Source organism: Triturus cristatus, chromosome 10, assembly GCF_964204655.1.
Source record: "Triturus cristatus chromosome 10, aTriCri1.1, whole genome shotgun sequence".
In the NCBI taxonomy this organism is placed as follows: domain Eukaryota; kingdom Metazoa; phylum Chordata; class Amphibia; order Caudata; family Salamandridae; genus Triturus; species Triturus cristatus.
In genome coordinates, this window is record NC_140593.1 from 441,958,174 (window position 1) to 441,979,533 (window position 21,360).

Genomic DNA, 21,360 nt, shown 5'->3' on the forward strand with positions numbered 1-21,360 from the left:
GGAAGCTGGGAATAAAGCTGAACCCGGGAGGCCGCGTACAAGTGCTCATGATGGAAGAAGACCCCAGAGTGGGAGCAAGGCAGTGGAAGGAGGAGTTCCCCGAAGTCTTCAGAGACGACATAGGGAAGCTAACCAAATTCACGCACAAAATAAAACTTAAGGAAGGAGCCCGACCGGTGTCCCACAAAGTGCGAAACATCCCGTTCCGCACCAGGGAGGCAGTACAAGAGGAACTGCAGAGATTAGTGGACAACGGGATCATCGAGGCCATCGACAATGCGGAATGGTTGGCCCCCTTAGTCGTGGCGCAGAAGCCGAACGGGAAGGTGAGATTGTGTGTGGACCTCAGGGAACTCAATAAGAACATTGTGGTGGACAAGTTCCCCCTTCCCCGCATCAATGAGATGTTAGCCAAGACCAAGGGCGCTAGGTGGTTCTCCACTGTGGACTTAACGTCTGCGTATCACCAGATCGCACTCCACAAATCGTGCAACCACCTCACATCATTCATAACACCGTTCGGGTGCTACAAATTCCTACGGATGCCGTTCGGGCTCGCCTCGGCAGCGGCAGTCTTCCAAAAATTGATGTACCGCCTGTTCAACAAGATGGAAGGAATCCAATTCTTCCAGGACGACATCTTGGTGATGGGCGCCTCCACGGAAGAACACGACCGGAGGCTAGCAGGTGTCCTGACAGTACTGGAGCAAAACGGGCTTACGGCCCAGTGGGACAAGTGCAAGTTTGGACTGGAAAATGTCACTTACCTGGGACACGAAATCAGTCAGGAGGGCATAAAACCCAAGGCATCCAACGTAGCCGCCATCAGGGATGCACCTACGCCCGCAAGCAAGGAGGAAGTACGGACATTCTTAGGGATGGCTGAGTTCTACAGCAAGTTCGTATCCCACTTTGCGTCAAAGACACACCACTTGAGGTCGATCCTGAAAGAAAAAACGGCGTTCACATGGAAGGAGGAACAACAGCTGGAGTTCGAGGAGATGAAAAGAGAAATATGTGAAGCTATACCCATTCAAGGGTTCGACCCAGCAGCTCCCACGACCCTGACCACGGACGCGAGCGACCGAGGCCTAGGAGCGGTGCTAACTCAAAAGTCTGCACAAGGAATGACAGCGACAATCAGCTTCGCGTCCCGCACGTTGGCTGACAATGAACGCAAATTCAGCGTAATCGAAAAAGAAATGCTGGCTGTCGTGTGGGCAGTGGAAAGGTTCCGACAGTTCCTGTGGGGAGGACGGTTCCTCTTACGAACAGACCACAAACCCCTGGTAAAAGTTCTCACGTCCAACGGCCATGAGCACGCAACACCAAGAATCGCTAAGATGACGCTGCGACTCCTCGACTACGTGTACGACGTAGAGTACATCCCAGGCACCAGGAACCGCGTAGCGGACTACCTGAGCAGGGCGGCAGCAAAGGAATCGGCAGAGGCGCAAGACGCAGAGAATTGGGCAGAGTACGCAGTGGCGTTCATGGGCGATCAAGAAAGAGCAATCAGCAAGCAGGAATGGGAAGAAGAGTACGGTTCCGACGAGAAAGTGAAGGCAGTCAAAACATACGTGACGCAGGGGTGGCCGGAGAAGAGGTTACTCGGAGAAGAACTCAAACAGTACTGGGAGGTCAGGGAAGAACTGTCGCTGGGGGACAACCCGTGTTTCCTGTTCCGGGGCAACAAAGTAGTACCCCCGATGGCGCTGAGACCTAGAGTGGTGGCTATTGCCCACGAAGGACATTTGGGAATCGTGAAAACGAAGGGAAGAGTGAAGGAGGACTATTGGTGGCCAGGGTTGGACCTTGCAGTGGAAAGACACGTCAGAACGTGTGAGCAATGCGACAATGCAGACAAGACGCAGAAAGTGCTACGTCCACCGCTGGGACGCTTCGACTTCCCGGAAAACCCGTGGGAAGAGATTTCCATAGACGTCCTAGGTCCCATACAAGACGCCAGTGGCAACCAGAAGTACCTCACCGTGGTCGTGGACAGGTACTCGAAGTGGCCAGAAGTCCATGTGGATGAAAACGCGGAGACAGATACCATCCTGGGGTTCCTCATGGAGGTGTTCATCAGAGAAGGGATCCCCAAAGGAATCCTCAGCGACAACGGCCCACAGTTCACGTCGACCAAGTGGGAGGCCTTCATGGACAGAAACGGGATAACCGTCAGGCGCACACCGGTCTACCACCCTGCGGGGAACGGAGCAGTAGAGAGATTCAACAGGGTAATAATGGGGTCAGTGCAAGCGGCCATCGGTCAGGGAGCAAGCTGGGAGAAAGAACTCAAGCGTCTGCTATGGGCTTACCGGATAACTCCCTCGTCCACAGGCTACAGCCCATTCCGCATTCTGAGAGGAAGAGAACCGTTCACCCGAGACAATGTGGCCTGGAAGAAGCTCACGGTGCAGAGTCATTGGTCACCGGCAGTGGTGCGCAGGAATTTGGAGAAAGCACAAGCCGTGTACACAAACTACTACGACTCAAGGCATAGCACCAAGGAAGTCGCCTTGGAGAGAGGAGAGTGGGTGAGGGTGAAACTGCCAACACCGGGGAGGAAAGGGGACAGCAAGTTCACGCCCCCCTTCCAAGTGGTGGAACCCTATTCCACATCAGCCTTACTGAGTGACGGGAAGATTTGGGCACAAGATCGGATGGCAAGATGTACCAGGGCCGATGAGACTGAGCAGAACATGGAGCTGGACAGCGGGGCAGGAGCCGGGTCCACACCGGCGGGAAAAAGCGAAAGTAGGAGACCAGAGGGAGAAGCAGGAAGCGTTCCCAAAGGAACCTGGAGTCCAAGAGGAGGGGAAGTCGAGACTCCGGGACTAAGTGACCGAGAGACAGAGTTGTGCGGGCTTGAACCACGAGAAGCGAGTGGAGAGGCGTTTCCGAGTGGGGGGGGCAACACCCCTACCGCAGGCGCGGGAAGCAGGAGGACACGCTGCGGGAGGAGAATAATGCTGCCACGAAGGTTCGAGGAGTTCAGCCTAGACCACAAGTAAGACTGTTCTAGTGTTAAGGAGGGACTGTGACTGTTGTGTTATAAAGGAGGGAGATGTGGTGTTGCGGTCTAGTCTGCCGCACGCGAGGCGTGACGTCACCGGACTTCCGGCGGCGGCCATCTTAGGTTCGGCATTAGCGCGCCGATTTGAATAGCGAACGGAGCTCCGTACCGGCGCTCCTGCTGGAGTTGTATATCTAGGAATAAACCCTTCAAACCCTACCAACGATCAGTGTCATCTGTGGGGGGCAACAACATATAAGGAAGGGGCAACATTACACCGTCCTTCTGCCTGATTTGCCTGGATGTATTCTGTGACTGTGCCGCCCCCTGCGCCTACGCGGAGAGGTGCAGGGCACACCCGACAGAGACTAGCCTTCAAATCGGTTGTCTCCAGTCCTTAATTTGAGCCAGTGGTTGCGGGTGGGGGGCACCAACACTTATTTTTGGGAACCAGCACTTATTTCGCCAAAACAGACATTTCCCGAGGCCAAACCAGGGAAAAGCAAACAAAGCCAAAAGACGGAGGAAAAGAAACACAGAAGATCCAACACCAAGGGAAAAAGAAGACACCTGTAAGAGTGAGATAACGTGGCAGGGAATGACTGGCAGTGAATTAAAGAGCAGTGCTTTGAGCACCGGCCCCTATTATTTTACAAATAAAGCACTGGTAGTCTCACGCCTGAATGGGAGGGTTGGCATGCATACATTTAGCAGTTCTTTGTTAAACTGCCGACGCAACATGAAATATAGCGTGTAGTTGAGTTAGTGTATATTCTTTGACAGTACAACCATTTAATCGTCGGTTTATGACTTTTTAGGTCCAAACGCCAAACTCAAAATACTCTGGTCGGACCACCGGTGCGGCTGTGGCCACACCGCCAGCATAGATTTGGCAGCCAGAACTCTTAATTGGGCCCTTATTTATACTTATTTATATTTTTTACTATTTTAAATAAATTCATCTATTTTAACACTATTTCCTGTGGGGTTTTATTAAGTGCCTACCACCATTATTTTCAATGGCAGGGTGTTGCAGTATTAGCATTTGGCTATATATGGTTCTGCACCAATTGCTGCTCCTTTTTGGCACTAGTAACCTTACAGTCGTAATTTTGGTTCCACCCATTTTTTAGGTAGTGTAGACGTGTAAGTCTTCATTTTTTAGAAACTTTACATTCTCATATTTTGAGTAGCCTAAAGAAGTAAAGCTACTCTAAAGAGGGTTTCGTTTGTGAATAGCTCCCAACATCTTCTGAATCTGTTTTCATTACACTCTTCATTGAGGGTGAAACATAGCTGTGCTAATGCAGTCTGTTCACCACAGGGGCTCTACTCCCAGGTTTCATATTTTTGTACCCTACGATGATACTTCATGGTGGAATTTTCTTTCTAGGACAGCCTAGGTAAAACACATTTAGTCACCCAGTTATTACCAAACACTCACTGTTAGGAAAAGCCAAACCCATTGGCTTTGCCAATGCTGGTTGTATACACCAATTGTTACTAGAGCACAACCAGGCCCTCAAAATCCCCCTTTAGCAGATCATTCCAGACTTCTTGATGAATATTTGGCACTCTTTATATGTATTTCTCTTCTCTAAATTATTTAATAACAGTTTTATATAGGGCAGCCTGTACGAAAGGGGTGTCAGGTTGATCCCTTCTTACAGTTTTACAATGATGAGAGTCAGTGATGTAGCAAGGGCTCTATGGACCCAATCACAAGTAAGGAAAATTGGCCCCTGGGCACTGGCTAGCTCGAAAAATAAAGCGATAATTGGGATACAGAGTGCTTTTCACACCTTGACCCTTGTATCACTACACCTACTGCATTAACGATAGCTCTAGCCCCTATCATGAGTACACAAATATTAGTTATGAAAGAGACGCAATTACAGTGGCAAGAATGGAAATGCAAACATGTATAAAAAGTCCACTAAAGGTGCACAATGTAAACATTTATATGATGATTTGGGGCCTGATTACGAGTTTGTATTGAATACAGCATGTCACCACACCAGCGCCCCGCTGCGAGACCGCAAAACCCATAGTTAGGCCACCCTTTGGACTACGAGTTGAATCCTGGCGGCCAGTCCTTCGGTGGCGGTCCAACGGTGGTGCCTTTCTAAGGCTCAAAGAAGAGCCATAGGAAGGCAGTGCTGTGGGAGTGCCGAAGCAGGCTTCTGTGTGGGAAGAAATGCACCATGTCATGCATTTCTATATATGTATATGTATAAGCTTTATTCGAGACAATTCTCATAAAAGCACATAAAATCAACACAGTTATACAATAATACATTATTACGGATTAAAAATTCATTAAACATAGAGTACAGCTCATACAACATTTGCATATAAAAACCATATTTACAAATAGTATTACATTAATCATTGTTGAGAGGAATTTCTTCTCATGCAGGAACTGGGGGTGCTAACATACAGGGGGCACACAACGTGGCGTAGCTAGCGGGGGACAGGATGGGTGTTCCGCTGTAGGGAGGCAAAAGCGGTAAATGCTCGCCAGCACCCACCCCTGCTCTTCACTGCAGCAAACGCAGAGACCGCCACCGGCGCCCATAGGGCTAGCTGTGCCACTGGGCACACCATGTGTTGCCTCACCGCCACCCTTTCCATGGAGGGTTCACCACCATGGATAGGGTCGTAGAGAGTAAACTCGTTATGTTGTCGACCAGCATATTGCAGCCTCAGACCGCTGTGCCAACGCCGCGAGATCCATGATCCCAGGTAGTTGTGGCGTCTCTGTGGCGCTCTGGCCGCCAAACTAGAAATAGTGCGGTCAGACCACCGGTGCGGCACAAGCCACACCACAACCCCATGGGCTGCCGAACTCGTAATTAGGCTCTAAGTAACATCATGGATACCTTTTAGTGGGCAGATTGTGTAGTACAATAGGATTCTATTGTATCAGTGATGGCAATCACACTCGAATAAGAGGCACTTCAAATCTCCGTAGGTTTGCCAGGACTCCACAGGCGGTGCAGTCAGAAGGCCCTAAAGCAAGCAATAAAAATAGGGATTCTTGACGCTCATTTTGTAGTAAAAGTCAGCTCCAATTCAGGTGCAGTAGGCCCTGGCACCCTGGCACCGCTACGTTGTTGCTAGCTATTCCACTGACTGCATATGTGTGCAGAACTAGCCTGTGAAAGATTGGGAGAGTGTTTGTTGAAGCATTTACAGAAGATTCTTATTTATCCCTTAAATGAACGGAATTAATTAGTTTTCACTTCTAGCTCTGCTTTACGACAGGGCGCTAGAACCTCATCTTCCTCACTCAAACAGACCCTTTTTCGTGTTTTTCGTTAAATATTGAAACCTGCAGTCTATCTCATTTTACACCCTGCATGCAGGAAGCTGCATATTTTCCAAGCGTGTTTTTAATGTGTGTCATTCAGCTGACGGTAAAGTACCTTCCCACAACTGCAGTTGTTTTCGCCACCTAACTAAAACCATGTGTTCTACCATAACCGCTTCCACCTGTCAAAGGCAGGCAATGAAAGTCACTAGGAAAGGAAAGCTCTCACGTGCCAGCTTCACAAATCGGATAGCGCGGTTACGCATCATCTCGTTTTGATTACGCGTTAGATGAGTGCTGCTGTCCAACATACCTAACTGGGCGCAATCACAGGCAAGGCTGTCACAGATCATTAGCTCGTGCGACAACGCATGGTCATGTTTCGACTGTAGGAAAAGATAGATACGCACGCAGCCTCCAGCCGCTCCTACCACGCCACCTCCCAGATGCAGACGCACGTGAGAAAACTCGCGCGAGAACTCATCCCGGACGGGCTTGGCAGCTCCTTCGCCTAAGCAGCAAGTGCTCTCTGTTGGGCTCGTATTTTAACTTCAAATATTTATTTGTTGAAGCCGTCATTAGCAATTCAGCCAAGAACCCCTTACGTAGCTCAGGACAATGCTGTGGTTTGTGCATATGCAATTACAGGTCATGATGATGGGCGGTGAGTAAACACGTTTTAAGGCATGAGCAAAGTGGGCTCTGGCCCAGGGCCCCAGCCTTTCAGGGGGCCCCTTGATAGTATCAGCTCTGTGCTGCAGAAAGCCTTGCCCTGATGACCTGGAATAGTTCTTAAACAAGTTGTTTTAAATACCATTTTCCTTTAATGTGGGTGATGTTGCAGAGTCTGTTACAGACATTTTGCAGAGAAATGTGTTTAGATTCCATGCAACATCCATAAAAAAGGTTCCTTTAGATCAAAACAAGACCTCACATATGGGAAATGGGAGGGTATCACAGAAAATATTTGCAGTAATATTAGTGAGCAGCTGCTGTGTTAAAATATTGAAAACACATGTTACTATCCCTGAATATCAGAAGTAAACAACTTTAGAATTGGGAGCAGTGTGCCTGCACTGTCAGTGACCCGGCCAAAGATGGCATGAAACAGCTGAAATTGGATCGTATATTCGAGATTTTTTAGAACTGGGGGCCCCCAAAATATTTTGGCCCAGGGCCCCAAAAATCCTTAAAATGTCCCTGGTGGTGAGCACGATAAACACATTTCTTGCATATTATATTACATATTACACGATGGAAGTGTGGTGGAGTGAGAGCCAATGTTTGAAGGGTAATCGAGGGGTGAGCTTATAATGCTACTTAGTTCGAAAACGTGCAGTGATTTAAGAGTGTTCGTCCGTGCAAGGAGGGAAGGAATGGACCTTAATCTTTCAAACTTGAGAGTGAGTATCAGTTGAAATAACCCAGTTGGTTTAACAATCTGAATCAGGGCAAGGTGTATAACATGAACTGGGATGAGAGTAGGGTTGGGCGGGACTGGGAACCCAAAGCAGCCCTGGCACATTTTGTCAGACCAGCCCCCCCCCCCCCTTAGGGTGCATACCGATTGAGCACAGTGAGCGAGCCTTAGTGGGTTGGGGCAGGGGCCGGGTAGGGGTCCCCCAAAAGAAAATTTGAGGAAAAAATGGTGCATTCTACAACACATTTTTCCTTATATATTCAATTGTATTAGTCTTTAAAGCATAGAAAATGATGATCTTCCAGTTTACCAGTATATAGCAATCTTTATTGGGGCCCTTTAATGGTTCGGAACACGGGCCGGGGATGCGAAGCCGGACCCTCTAGGGACCCGTGCGGAACGCCTTCCAAGGGCAGAAACACCCAAAAGCACTCGAAAAGGGGGGGGGGGTTCGGACCAGATTGGGCACCCCCATACAGGTCACTAGCCACCCAATCGGAGCAGAGGGGGGCAAGCGGTCAGGGGGTTCAAAAAGGGGTGGGTCCCGTTTTTGTTTGGACACAGAAAACCCCCATCATCACTATCACACTCCAACAGTGCCTCTCATCTCCCCTTAGCCCCTCCCTCACATGTATTTCAATTGTTTTATAGAACCGATCATACAAGTGTAGGGTGTCGGAGCATTTTACATCACAAACACATACCGAGACAATGAATCACGTGTGTAAATCAGTCTATAGAAAATATTACATAAGACAAAGGGACTACACGATGTAGGATTCACATGTCACCCATACTGGTAGGCATTTTTTAAGAGTGCTTGGTCTGGGGAAGTAAAAACTCAGGATTCAGAACGTGACACAGTGGTTAGGGTAGAGTTTATTAATAAGAATTTCTACCCAAACAAACCCTTTTTAGCAAAATTAGTATAATGAAAGACTAGAACAAAAAAAAAAAACTTTCTAGCCTAGATTACGGTTATAAATTATGAACTGCACAGTAACAAAAGGATCTCTGAGACAAAAGCAGTAACCCACTGACCTTTGCATATGAAACTAAATGAAATGAAAAAGAGATTTATAGAGCGCGAAACATTCACCCGAAGGTGTCAAGGTGCTAGCTCATCAATCATGACTAACTGGACAGTCCAGAAACACATCAAAGATTAAACAGCCAGGTCTTCAATGCCTTCCTGAAGGCCAACAGGTGAGTTTCTTGTTTCAGCCTAAGTGGTAGAGAGTTCCACAATTTGGTCGTACTGACCAGAAAACTCCTTCCACCCTAGGAACTTTTTTTCTAACCTGGGAACAATCAGATTATGGGCATGAGATGAGCGAAGATGGCGAGCAGGAATGTAAGGCTGTAGATTCTGTCTGAAAAAGCTAGGCTCTATGTCACGGGCGTGGCTGCAATCAGACAGTCACCAGCCCGGCGAGCTGCCCCCCGCCCGGGCTGGCCCACACGACAGGGGAGAGGGCGGTGAAATAAAGGAGGGTCTTCCTTAATGGGATTTGAACCTGGGACTAACCGGTTAACCCTAGCGCTCAGCAGCAGACACTTAACCTGCTGAGCTATTTGTATCGCAAAGAAATTTTGCCGAAACGTGAGGAAATATGAATTTTTATGGTCAATTGTGTCCCCTATCTTAGACCCCAACGGCTCCATGTACATGCTACAAGTACATGTATGTTCCCTCCAGTTCCAGCTATGAAGACGCAAATACATGTGCGTCCAACGTCAACATATCTTCTTTCAGATCCGCCATGAATGGGTCAAATATCCCATTCCTAAGTGTGATTGGCCACCGACTTTATATGGTTCACTTTTCTAGTTTTACAGTTCAGGCGAGTAGGCCCTGAATTCTGTCATCAAGCCTTTTCCTGCTTCTGCCTCTGAAATGCTCCAGCCTGGACCTGCATCCGTATCCATGAACTTTGTCCTACTCCCTAGCGCGGCTAACGGTGCCTGACACGGCCTGTTGCCTGCCAAAAAAACTGTATTCAGCCTTCAAGTTATCTGCCCCGCTCCTCATCCAATGCATTCCTGTCTAGTAGTTTAGGTAAACATCCTTCCAGCTACCGTGCAAAGAGCTTGGCCTCGCTGTCTTCATGCAAGTAATTCATAGCCCCTGTTACCATGGAAGATTCCTGCCCCCTCGCATCTCATGTAGACACATAGACGCTTGTACATGCACTAACAGTCAGTATAGAATAGATTCCGTCCGAGAAACCTTTCCTTCTGGATAACACAGTTCCTTAAACAAAGATATTAGATACGATTTGGGATTAGGTTGACCTGACCCCCCAGACTAGGTTGACCTGACCCCCCAGACTTTTGTCTCCACATGTAGAGCTAAATGTCAATTCCCCTTCACCCTCTAGTTGCACGTCAATCACACGTCATGCGGCTGCGCGCGCATCTCTGCCAAATATTTCTGCTGACACTGCAGGATTCTCTTATGGATCCACCCACTTGTGACATCATTTTAAATGACGTTTCTAGTATACGCCTGTATTTACGCCTATTTTCATTACGTATGTGTATTCTTATCTGTATTATCAGCTGTCACGCCTCCTGCATCTGTCTTAATGCAATGATTTTCATATATATATATTTACTTGTCAATAATGTATTGCCTATCCCTTCTTGAACCTTCGTGGTGATGGAATAAGATTGCCTAGTTCGAACTATGATTTCTTTGTAAGGAATAAAACCCTTTTCAGAACCTCTAATACCACGGATTCTGCCTCTTATTTTAACTGAGTTATTCTTACTAGACTTTACCGCATAAAAATAGTACAGGTAATTTGAATATTTACTACATAAATTGGCGCCCGAATAGGGACACTTTCTCATCTCACGCGCCGGAGGTGCGTTGCAGGCCCGGTCCCCTGCCACAGCTGAACGGACAAAAACGCGTACCCGCAGGATTTCCTGTATCTCCCTCCGGCCAAGTGGGGGTGACTGAGGCTGCGATCAACACCCAGACGAGGCGGTGAGAAGTGCGAAGTATCCCGACCAGAGCCTAGCTGAGAGAGCAAGATCCGAGGTATACAGAGGCCCACCAGGTTCCGAAGTACCGAGTCGAGTCGAGTCCAGTCCGGTCCAGTTCAGTTCAGTTCCGAGGCCTTCTGTTCCGTGCTACCCGGTGAGTACCATTGCTGGGGAGGCAGTTAGACGTGCACATTGGTTTGTGCCGGTCCTGACGGGTTTGGGTACACAAATCCGGTCTGCACTGTTTTAGCAGTGTATCTGTACTGTTTAGCAGTATATCCAGTATGTTCATGTATATATAATCTAGTATTATCTAGTATTAGTATTATGTCAGTAGTTAGTTTTCTCTTAATTATCATTGTTCGTTAAATGTTAAATGTTAAATGTTTTACTGTGTTCAAAAATTGTGGTATGAATGAGTGTTCATTATTGTGTTTTTTCGTATTAATTGTGTTCAAGTCCAGTTCAAGTAAGAATCAAGTAGCAAGGTTTAAAAATGCCGTTCTTTTCAAAATTAAGACAGATCAAAACTAGAAAAGGAGTACTCGAAGAAGCTGTTCCCATTCCACCTAGGGATACTCTAGGGTATTTTATGTACCATAAGCATGGCCTAGATGCCGTATTATATCTTGATTTATGGGTGGACTACACCAAGGATTTAGCAGAGAGTCAGAGATGGCCCGCAGCTGGGACATGGGATGCAGATTGCATCATGAGAGTAGAAGAAGAATTATGGAAAAAGAAAGCCAGACAGTCACAGAAAGATGCCATTGAACTATGGCGTAAAGAATCGCATAGGCGCACAGAGAAAGCGCTCAGACTGGAAGAGAAAAGTAGGGAGAACTCAAATAAAGCCCGAGAAAATATATTAATTGAGGAAGGTACCCGAGTAAAAACAGAACAAGTAGACAGGCAACGAAACACTCTTATGAATGGTATGTATCCTCTCTTGGCCGAAGGTTTACCTAAGGCCACCCCGGAAATACCGAAAGACTTGCCGCCCCCATTACTCCCGATTAAAGCACATCCCAAGACCGCAAAGGATATTTTCCTTTCCTCCTATTTAGACGATGTAGCTCCCGAATATGTTAATGTTCCGCCACACACACCACCTGTCGAAGGTGCTCAACGCCGAGATCACCCAACTCCGCAACTACAAACTCCTCCGCACAATCCAACTTTTCCTGCATCCGCAGTTTCTACCTTACATCCCACAAACCCTTTTATGCCTAGCACCTCAGAAGGTGCGACAGGAGGTGCGGCAGCAATTTTTGCCACACCACCATTACGAAGTAAATCGTCTCTTAGGGATTTAGCAAACCAACGTACACCACAAATAGCAACGTCCGACATGTTTAAGGAACATCTTATAGATTGTAGATATGATCCAGTGCCCGGTAAAAATGACAGAATGCTGCTATCATCACTACGTATACGACGAGCTTCAACGTTTTTAACGACATTACCAGGAATGATTAAACATTTAGACAATATATATCGCTTTGTCCAAACAGGGCAAGGCCCTGAAAGTATTGACGAAGCCATGGAATACCAGAAAGTGGATGTACAGAGACTATTGTTACGCTTCTTCATAAACTGCTTGATCAGAGACAGAGATAGGTCCGAGGTAGATCAGGATGAAATGCAAGTCCTTACCAGATGGGGTCAGAATATATCAGAGGGAAAACACGATAAACAGACATGTATAGTAGCTATGTGCCGAAAGATCCGCAAGGAAGTAGAACGAACACATAAAGCCAGATCGGAGGCAGACAAAACCGAATCAGAGGGAGAGGAGGAGGAAGGATCAGAAATGCCCACAGGACAATTAGAAACGATTGCTTATGTAGGTAGGGGAAGACCCTGTAATAATACCAGATACTTTAATGACCCGATACGTCCGATACATCCAGAATGTAACAGACATTTTCAAGCCCCTATGCTAAATGCGAAGTCCCCTGAACATTTATTCCAGGCTGCTGATAAATTACTCCGAGACCGAAGGGGGTACCATATGCTCGATTCCATGGATGAACAAGAATTAGCCAGGTCAGCAGTACAATGGGCTGACAGTTCTGAAAAATACAGTGATGATGCGTTAGCACACACGTTTTTGAATCTTACCCCAGAAGAACAGCGTTTAGCTGGTATATACATGATACAGCACCTCGTTATATTGTATAGAAGCCAACGTTCCGATCCTGGTCCCCTACCTGATATATTGATAGAACTACTCACGAATAAATGGAGAGGTTCGGGTACTGATTTAATTAAAGAAATTCTAGAACATCGACACCAGTACACTGTCTTCGTATGCCCAGAACATGTTTCAGTTCCCCCCAAGTTGGAAAGAAAAACATATCACATAGACAGACAGAATCCCTTACGCGAAGTGCACCCAATCAGAGGTGAAGACAATACTTTTAAACCCGTGTTTGTGTACACGCCCATAACAAAAATTGAATTATTAGAAATGAAGAAAGTAGTACCTAGCCATGACAAAGACCCAGCAGGTTTCCACCGTGAGATAAAAGACATGTTACTCCTGGGAGAGTATACTTATCCTGACATTATGAAAATATTAAAGGTTTTATTACCTGCCGGTATTTACGAGAAACTCAAAGAAAAGGAATGGGAGGTGGGAGACCAAAAGATAGAGTGGACAGCATTAGAAAATGAAGAAAAAGCCCGAGCTGCAGGTTCAGGGCTTGGGGAAAAGACTACAGCATTACCAGGATTATTAGTGCAGGTACTACCACGTCTATTGACTACGAAAAAGGAAGACTGGGGTGCAATTTCCGCCTGTAAACAAAAACAAGATGAAGACACTAGTGATTTCTATTCCCAATTTGAAAAATGTTTTGGTAATAATAGTGGCATAAAAGCAAGTAGTGAGTCGTATCCACATCTGTTTGTGACAAAATTAGTTGAGAATTCCCTGCCCCAAGTTAAAGGTAGAGTATTAAAATTCGAGAGTACCTGGCAAGGTAACACACCGTCACAGATGTTACAAATGTTACAATATCATCACAATAGAATTAGAGAAGAACAAGAACATGAACAAAGACGTATGAAAGACACGAAAATGAAAATGCTTGTTGCGCAGTCAGTTCCAGCTGATGGTCATAAAAGGGGTACAACACAGTCCAATGATTCAGTAGATCCTGTTAGAGGAACATGAAACTATTGTAAACAGCCAGGTCATTATATACACGATTGCGCAGTTCTAAAACATAATATCTCTACGGGTAGAACTAAGGAGAGACCACGTCCGCCTAGACAGGATCAGATCCAACAACAAGTACCTCAGAATACCCAGCCTATGCCAGTTCCACAACAGAACGCACCACAACCACAACAACAACCACAACAACAGCCAGAGCCTATTGCTGCAACACAAAACACGACACAACAGATGTACCAGTATGCACAAAATAACTATCCAGAGTATCAGCGCTACACATGAAATAGCCTAGAGAGGGAAGTTGGCCCACCCCTTATTGAGGTTCCCGTAGATCAAGAAGGTCCTTACGTACAGAGTCAAGTATTAGGGAAAGACAGAAAGTTTCTACTCGATACAGGGGCAAGCAGAACCACTATCCGTCACAGCGAAGTCCCAGGGGTACCCCTCTCAGGCTCACAAAATATTTCCCTTGGTTTTTCAGGAAAGCCCACTATTAATGAAGTATCGCAACCACTTGCATTATCGGTCGGTCCATTAACACGGACTACAGATCTATTGCTCACAAAATCATGCCCAGAAAACTTGTTAGGTATAAAAACATTGAAAGCTCTAGGAGCTGTAATATGTTGTTCTCCGGAAGGAGTACGACTATTTTTGCGTGACTTTAAAGGTCACTATGTGTCTAGAGACATGGATCATCGGTTACAGAATCTACCTGCACATTTATGGGCACAAGGCCCCACTGATGTAGGTTGTATGCACATTACACCATATCGAGTTACACTCAAATCAGGAGTAGTATTACCACGAATACGACAATACAAGTTACCGCCAGATGCTGTTGTGGCTTTACTGCAAATCATTGACGAGCTCATTGCACAAGGAGTGGTTGTAGAAACGGACTCCAATATATGTAATTCCCCGATAATTCCGATTCTTAAACGAACTGATCCAAAGGCACCACCAGTATATCGATTGGTTATTGATCTGCGAGAATTAAATAAATGCATTGTACCACAATACCCGGTGGTCCCAGATATCTCTTCATTGCTAACAGCCATAGATTCAGAAGCAACGTTCTTTACTGTAATTGATCTCAAGAATGCTTTCTTTAGCGTCCCAATTGATCAGGAAAGCCAATATTTGTTCGGATTCAGTTTAAATGGACGAAGCTTTAAATTAGCACGCGCACCTCAAGGATTCACAGAAAGCCCCAGCATCTATAGCCAAGCACTGAAAAGAGAACTTGACAGTATCCACATGCCAGCTAACACTGCCTTGCTTCAATACGTCGATGATCTGCTGATCACCGCCCGAAGCGAACCTGAATGTGAAAAAGCATCACTGACGGTTTTACATTTCCTAGCCGACAAGGGGCACAAGGTGTCCCCTTCAAAGCTGCAATTCTGTGTCCAGCAAGTTGTGTACCTTGGGCACTTGCTGTCCAAGGGGGGAAGACAGCTTACACCCGATCGTATCCAGTTAATTGTTAACATGCCGATACCCAAGACACAAAAGGAGGTACGGGCATTCATAGGCCTCACTTCGTACTGTAGGCAGTGGATCCCTCAATATGCATTTCTAGCGAAACCACTCATTCAGTTGACAACACAGGAGGCAGCGACATCAACTGTCCTCCCTTGGACTCAGGAACATACGCAAGCTTTTGAAAGCTTAAAGAAAGCTTTATGTCAAGCACCTGTTTTAGCAACACCATGTTACAGCAAACGTTTTACACTTTTTGTTACTGAACGAGAAGGTACTGCTTTGTCAGTACTCACGCAGGAACAAGCAGGATCACATAAGCCATGTGCTTATTTTTCCAGTACATTAGATCCCGTAGCTCAGGCTCTTCCTGCGTGCCTGAAATCAGTCGCAGCAACAGCTTTACCAATCCGACAAAGCGATGCCATAGTGTTAGGACATCAATTGACAGTACAAGTACCACATGCAGTAGAGGTTCTCTTGAACCGGACCCAAACACAACACTTGACCATAGCAAGACTGACGGGTTATGAATTAACATTGTTCCAGCCACACATAGAAATCAGACGTTGTAGTACATTAAATCCTGCCACACTTTTGCCAGTAAGTGGAACAGACCCATTGGCACATGATTGTATTGAAGTCATTACTATTACGACGAAACCCAGACAAGACTTGACAGATATTCCATTATCAGATCCAGACCTGACATTGTATGTAGATGGTTCATGCATGAGAACAAACACAGGAGAGTTAGTGGCCGCTTATGCAGTCACAACAGACACTGAAGTTATTGAAACAAATTGTATAGATACCTTGTCAGCTCAAGCAGCAGAGCTCATCGCTCTGACACAAGCCTGTATTCAAGCCAAAAATAAGAAAGTCAACATATACACAGATTCACGTTATGCATTCGTAGTCGTCCATGACTTCGGCGTACTTTGGCGAGAGAGAGGTTATTTAACTTCTCACGGTGCCCACATCCAGCACGGTCCCCTTATTCAAGCTCTGTTAGATGCAATACATCTGCCGACTGCAATATCGATTATGAAGTGTAAAGCCCATACAAAAGTGACTGACATTATTTCTCAGGGTAACGACCTAGCTGACAGAACAGCTAAACAGACTGCTCAGAATCAGACTCATACAACTGACACGACAAAGACAATAGTTCCGACACCAACACACTGCATGACAGTTAAGGATCCTGCCCTTGATGTAATTGACATACAGACACATGCTACACCAGAAGAAATAAAGAAATGGACTGAATTAGGAGGGATCCAAACGGATCAAGGATGGATGACGAAGGGAAAATCTATATGGTTTCTCCCCGACTCAATGGTTCAAGTCATCATTAACACAATACATAGTCCAGCGCACCTAGGAGAGAAAGCTATGTTAGACAGCATTCAACACATTTGGTTCAATAAACACTTGCGAGCAGCAGCTAAACAGAAAGTACGTACCTGTATGATTTGTTGTCAGTTCAATCCAGGAAAAAGCGTACCTGTAGACCAGGGTGGATTTCAACCCCCCGATCCCCCTTTTGAAGTCCTCCCGATGGATTATATCCAGATGGAACGATGTCGAGGATTCAAATATGTCCTCGTAGTTGTATGCCCTCTTTCCCGATGGACAGAGGCGTATCCCGTCTCAGATTACACTGCCCCGACTACTGCCAAACAGTTAGTTCGAGAATTCTTCCCACGGTACGGTTTGCCCCGTGTCGTGTACTCAGATAATGGCCAACCGTTCTCATCCGAGCTAATGAAACATGTTTCACTTTTGTTAGGCTATCAATGGAAATTCCACTGTGTCCGACATCCCGAGGCAGCAGGTCTCGTGGAGCGGCATAATCAAACTTTGAAAATTAGACTGTCCAAAGTATGTAGAGAGAAAGGTGTTGACTGGATAGTAGCTTTACCAGTTGCGCTCTTTTACATGAGAATGGTAGCACACTCTCGAACAGGGCTATCCCCGTATGAGGTGATCTTCGGTAGACCACCAAATATGTGGGGGACGCCTATACCCCGTAAAATAACTGATGTTGATTGTAATATGCTGACAGATTATCTGGCTTCCTTGATGTCTGCACTACAATCTTGTCGTTCACAGGTAGCTGCAGCTTTTCCTGATAACACTGAGGTGAAGCCCCATGACGTGGTGCCGGGAGACCTGGTACTGATCAGGAACTTCGACAGAAGGAACCCGCTGGAGCCTCGCTGGCAGTCGCCTAAACTCGTCTTATTAACCACGAGGACAGCTGTGAAGATTGAGGGACGTAAAGGGTGGTTGCACTCGAGCCATATCAAAAAATTTCATGGACTATCATCCGACTTAAATCATCAGCCCTGCATTCCCTCACAGACTGACTCAAAACTTCCCCTGGTTGAAAAAACTGAACAAGAAAACTATAAACTGAAACTAAGGTCTAGCAAGTCAGACAATTTGATTGTTTAAGTCCTCTCCAAGGTGAATCGGTTGAATTTGTCTCTGACATGTATTCTCTAGACCAAAATAGAGAGAGAAATAGACAGAAACAGCTAAAAAAATATGCGTACTATAAATCACTTCGTAGTCACTGCATAGTGACATTGTTAATTATGTTTTTTCTAAGTCTTCTGATTATCATTGCCAGTATATTATTACACATGTATTACCCTATTTCCAAGCATGCTTTCAATGTTACTGCCGAACATTCTTTTAGCGAACTACCCCCGCATGAGTTGTCCTATAGATTTGCGCTGCGCAACAACACATTCATTAGTATGTTACATCATTCCCATCAGACCAGCAATGCTACAAATTGTTGGATATGTGGCCGACTCCCTCCCTATCAGAAATACAAGGGAGTTCTGCCTCTCTTTCCGTATCCATTCACCCACAATGGCTCCTGTGGAGCATGGTTTAGTTTGATTAATTCCCTAGATTCAAATTCAGTAGTTTATCAAGACAACTGGGTTTGGGGAAACCTGAACCTAGTTTTACTTAAAGTCTGCTACCCTAACAAGGAGGGACTTCCCAAAAGAACAGGAACTGATCTAGAAAATGAAGTATACGGATTAGGTAACTTTACACTTAATCTCATGATCCTGAATGTTGAATCCGAAGCTACACCAATCTTGCCCGCTATGTCAGTATTTCCAGTTAGAGGCGAATTATGTGTAAGAAAGAATGGTTCAATTCATATGGGCCATAGTAAATGTACCACTGTAATAGAATTCAGTGATAAAGGCAAATCTACGTTTAGAGCTTCTCGTCATTCCTACTTCATCTGTGGTCACACTGCATACATACGCCTACCCCTAGATTGGGATGGTACCTGTTACATTGCATTCCTTCTGCCACCTGTTTTCCTAGCCCCGCCTGATTACCATAGGAATACCCATTTAGTACACAATAGACAGCAGAGAGATCTCCCGATTGTCGACTACACCGAAACAGCATGGGAGCAATACACAGATTTCAATAAAGGTTTCTTTCCCTACATAGGTACAGTCACTAATAGTAAGTTGATACGTAGATTAACTAGAACCCTTGAAGCAGTAGTGAATGAAACTACTTCCGCCTTAGGCAACTTAACAGAGGAACAGTCTGCGATGCGGATTGTTGTTCTTCAAAATCGTCTTGTCCTTGACGTCATCCTGGCCGATAGGGGCGGAGCTTGTAGGGTCATCGGATCAAGTTGCTGTGTTTTCATACCAGAAAACGCGCCGTCAGTATATAAAGCCATAACTCGACTTCATAAGATCGTAAGCCAGATACACCAGAATCCAGGCACCTGGACTTGGTCCGGTTGGTTCTGGAGCGTGTTGTCAGCCTGGGGATGGAGAATCCTATCTTTCCTAGGTATTGGCTTTCTCATTCTATTCAGTTGCTGCTTGTGTCTACAATGTGGGCCAGCGATTTGTGGTCTGTGTGCCACATCGTGTATCCCGCCTTCGACTTTTCACTCAAGATCCCGGAAGAAGAAAGAAGAAAACATGATGCTATATGAACAGATTGATGGATTGATGAAGATGGATATTTCATAAGGGTCCGTAGGGGACAAGGAGGGAATGAGGAAATATGAATTTTTATGGTCAATTGTGTCCCCTATCTTAGACCCCAACGGCTCCATGTACATGCTACAAGTACATGTATGTTCCCTCCAGTTCCAGCTATGAAGACGCAAATACATGTGCGTCCAACGTCAACATATCTTCTTTCAGATCCGCCATGAATGGGTCAAATATCCCATTCCTAAGTGTGATTGGCCACCGACTTTATATGGTTCACTTTTCTAGTTTTACAGTTCAGGCGAGTAGGCCCTGAATTCTGTCATCAAGCCTTTTCCTGCTTCTGCCTCTGAAATGCTCCAGCCTGGACCTGCATCCGTATCCATGAACTTTGTCCTACTCCCTAGCGCGGCTAACGGTGCCTGACACGGCCTGTTGCCTGCCAAAAAAACTGTATTCAGCCTTCAAGTTATCTGCCCCGCTCCTCATCCAATGCATTCCTGTCTAGTAGTTTAGGTAAACATCCTTCCAGCTACCGAGCAAAGAGCTTGGCCTCGCTGTCTTCATGCAAGTAATTCATAGCCCCTGTTACCATGGAAGATTCCTGCCCCCTCGCATCTCATGTAGACACATAGACGCTTGTACATGCACTAACAGTCAGTATAGAATAGATTCCGTCCGAGAAACCTTTCCTTCTGGATAACACAGTTCCTTAAACAAAGATATTAGATACGATTTGGGATTAGGTTGACCTGACCCCCCAGACTTTTGTCTCCACATGTAGAGCTAAATGTCAATTCCCCTTCACCCTCTAGTTGCACGTCAATCACACGTCATGCGGCTGCGCGCGCATCTCTGCCAAATATTTCTGCTGACACTGCAGGATTCTCTTATGGATCCACCCACTTGTGACATCATTTTAAATGACGTTTCTAGTATACACCTGTATTTACGCCTATTTTCATTACGTATGTGTATTCTTATCTGTATTATCAGCTGTCACGCCTCCTGCATCTGTCTTAATGCAATGATTTTCATATATATATATTTACTTGTCAATAATGTATTGCCTATCCCTTCTTGAACCTTCGTGGTGATGGAATAAGATTGCCTAGTTCGAACTATGATTTCTTTGTAAGGAATAAAACCCTTTTCAGAACCTCTAATACCACGGATTCTGCCTCTTATTTTAACTGAGTTATTCTTACTAGACTTTACCGCATAAAAATAGTACAGGTAATTTGAATATTTACCACAAACGGGCCCCTCACCTTCAATCACTAGGCTGCCATTTTCAACAAAGCACCGAGGTCTCTCGCCTGTTAAGACAGTGCTGAGCGGCCGTCGGCATCACAGGCGTACTGCGCTCACTTCTCAGGCATCGTTCTATAACCGCAAATTGCTAACAGTTTGCTATCATGTGTCTTGCATTAAAATAGCAATTACGACAAAATTTAAAAATCCAATAAAGTAATCGTGGGTTTTCCCAGACAGTTCATATCAAGCATGATTACTCTTTCAAGAATAGCAGACAATGTCTTCACTGCATAACAAACATGCCATAGTTGAAGAGGTAATTATTGGCTACCCGCTTTGGTTTAAATTACCGCCCTGCAGTTAACAGGCTGCTTGGCTGTCTTTAAGTCAAAAGTACTGGCGAAGCACAGCCTAAGTACCTATGGCACATCGAGCTATGGCCGCTCGCAGCCCCGTCCCGGCTGCCTACGTATTCTGCAGATTAACAGTGGTTTTAATGCGCCCCCACCCAGCTCCATCACTGTTATGGAAATCCCGGCCCGTGTTTACCTTGTGATCGCGCCCTCTTCCTCGGGGGCACCGTCGCCCGCTCCGACCCATCTCACGGCATGTAATCTGGCCACCTTCCCATGAGACCGGGGCCAATCCTTTGCTTCCTGGCTGTGTCGCTTCTGATCCACCGCGTTG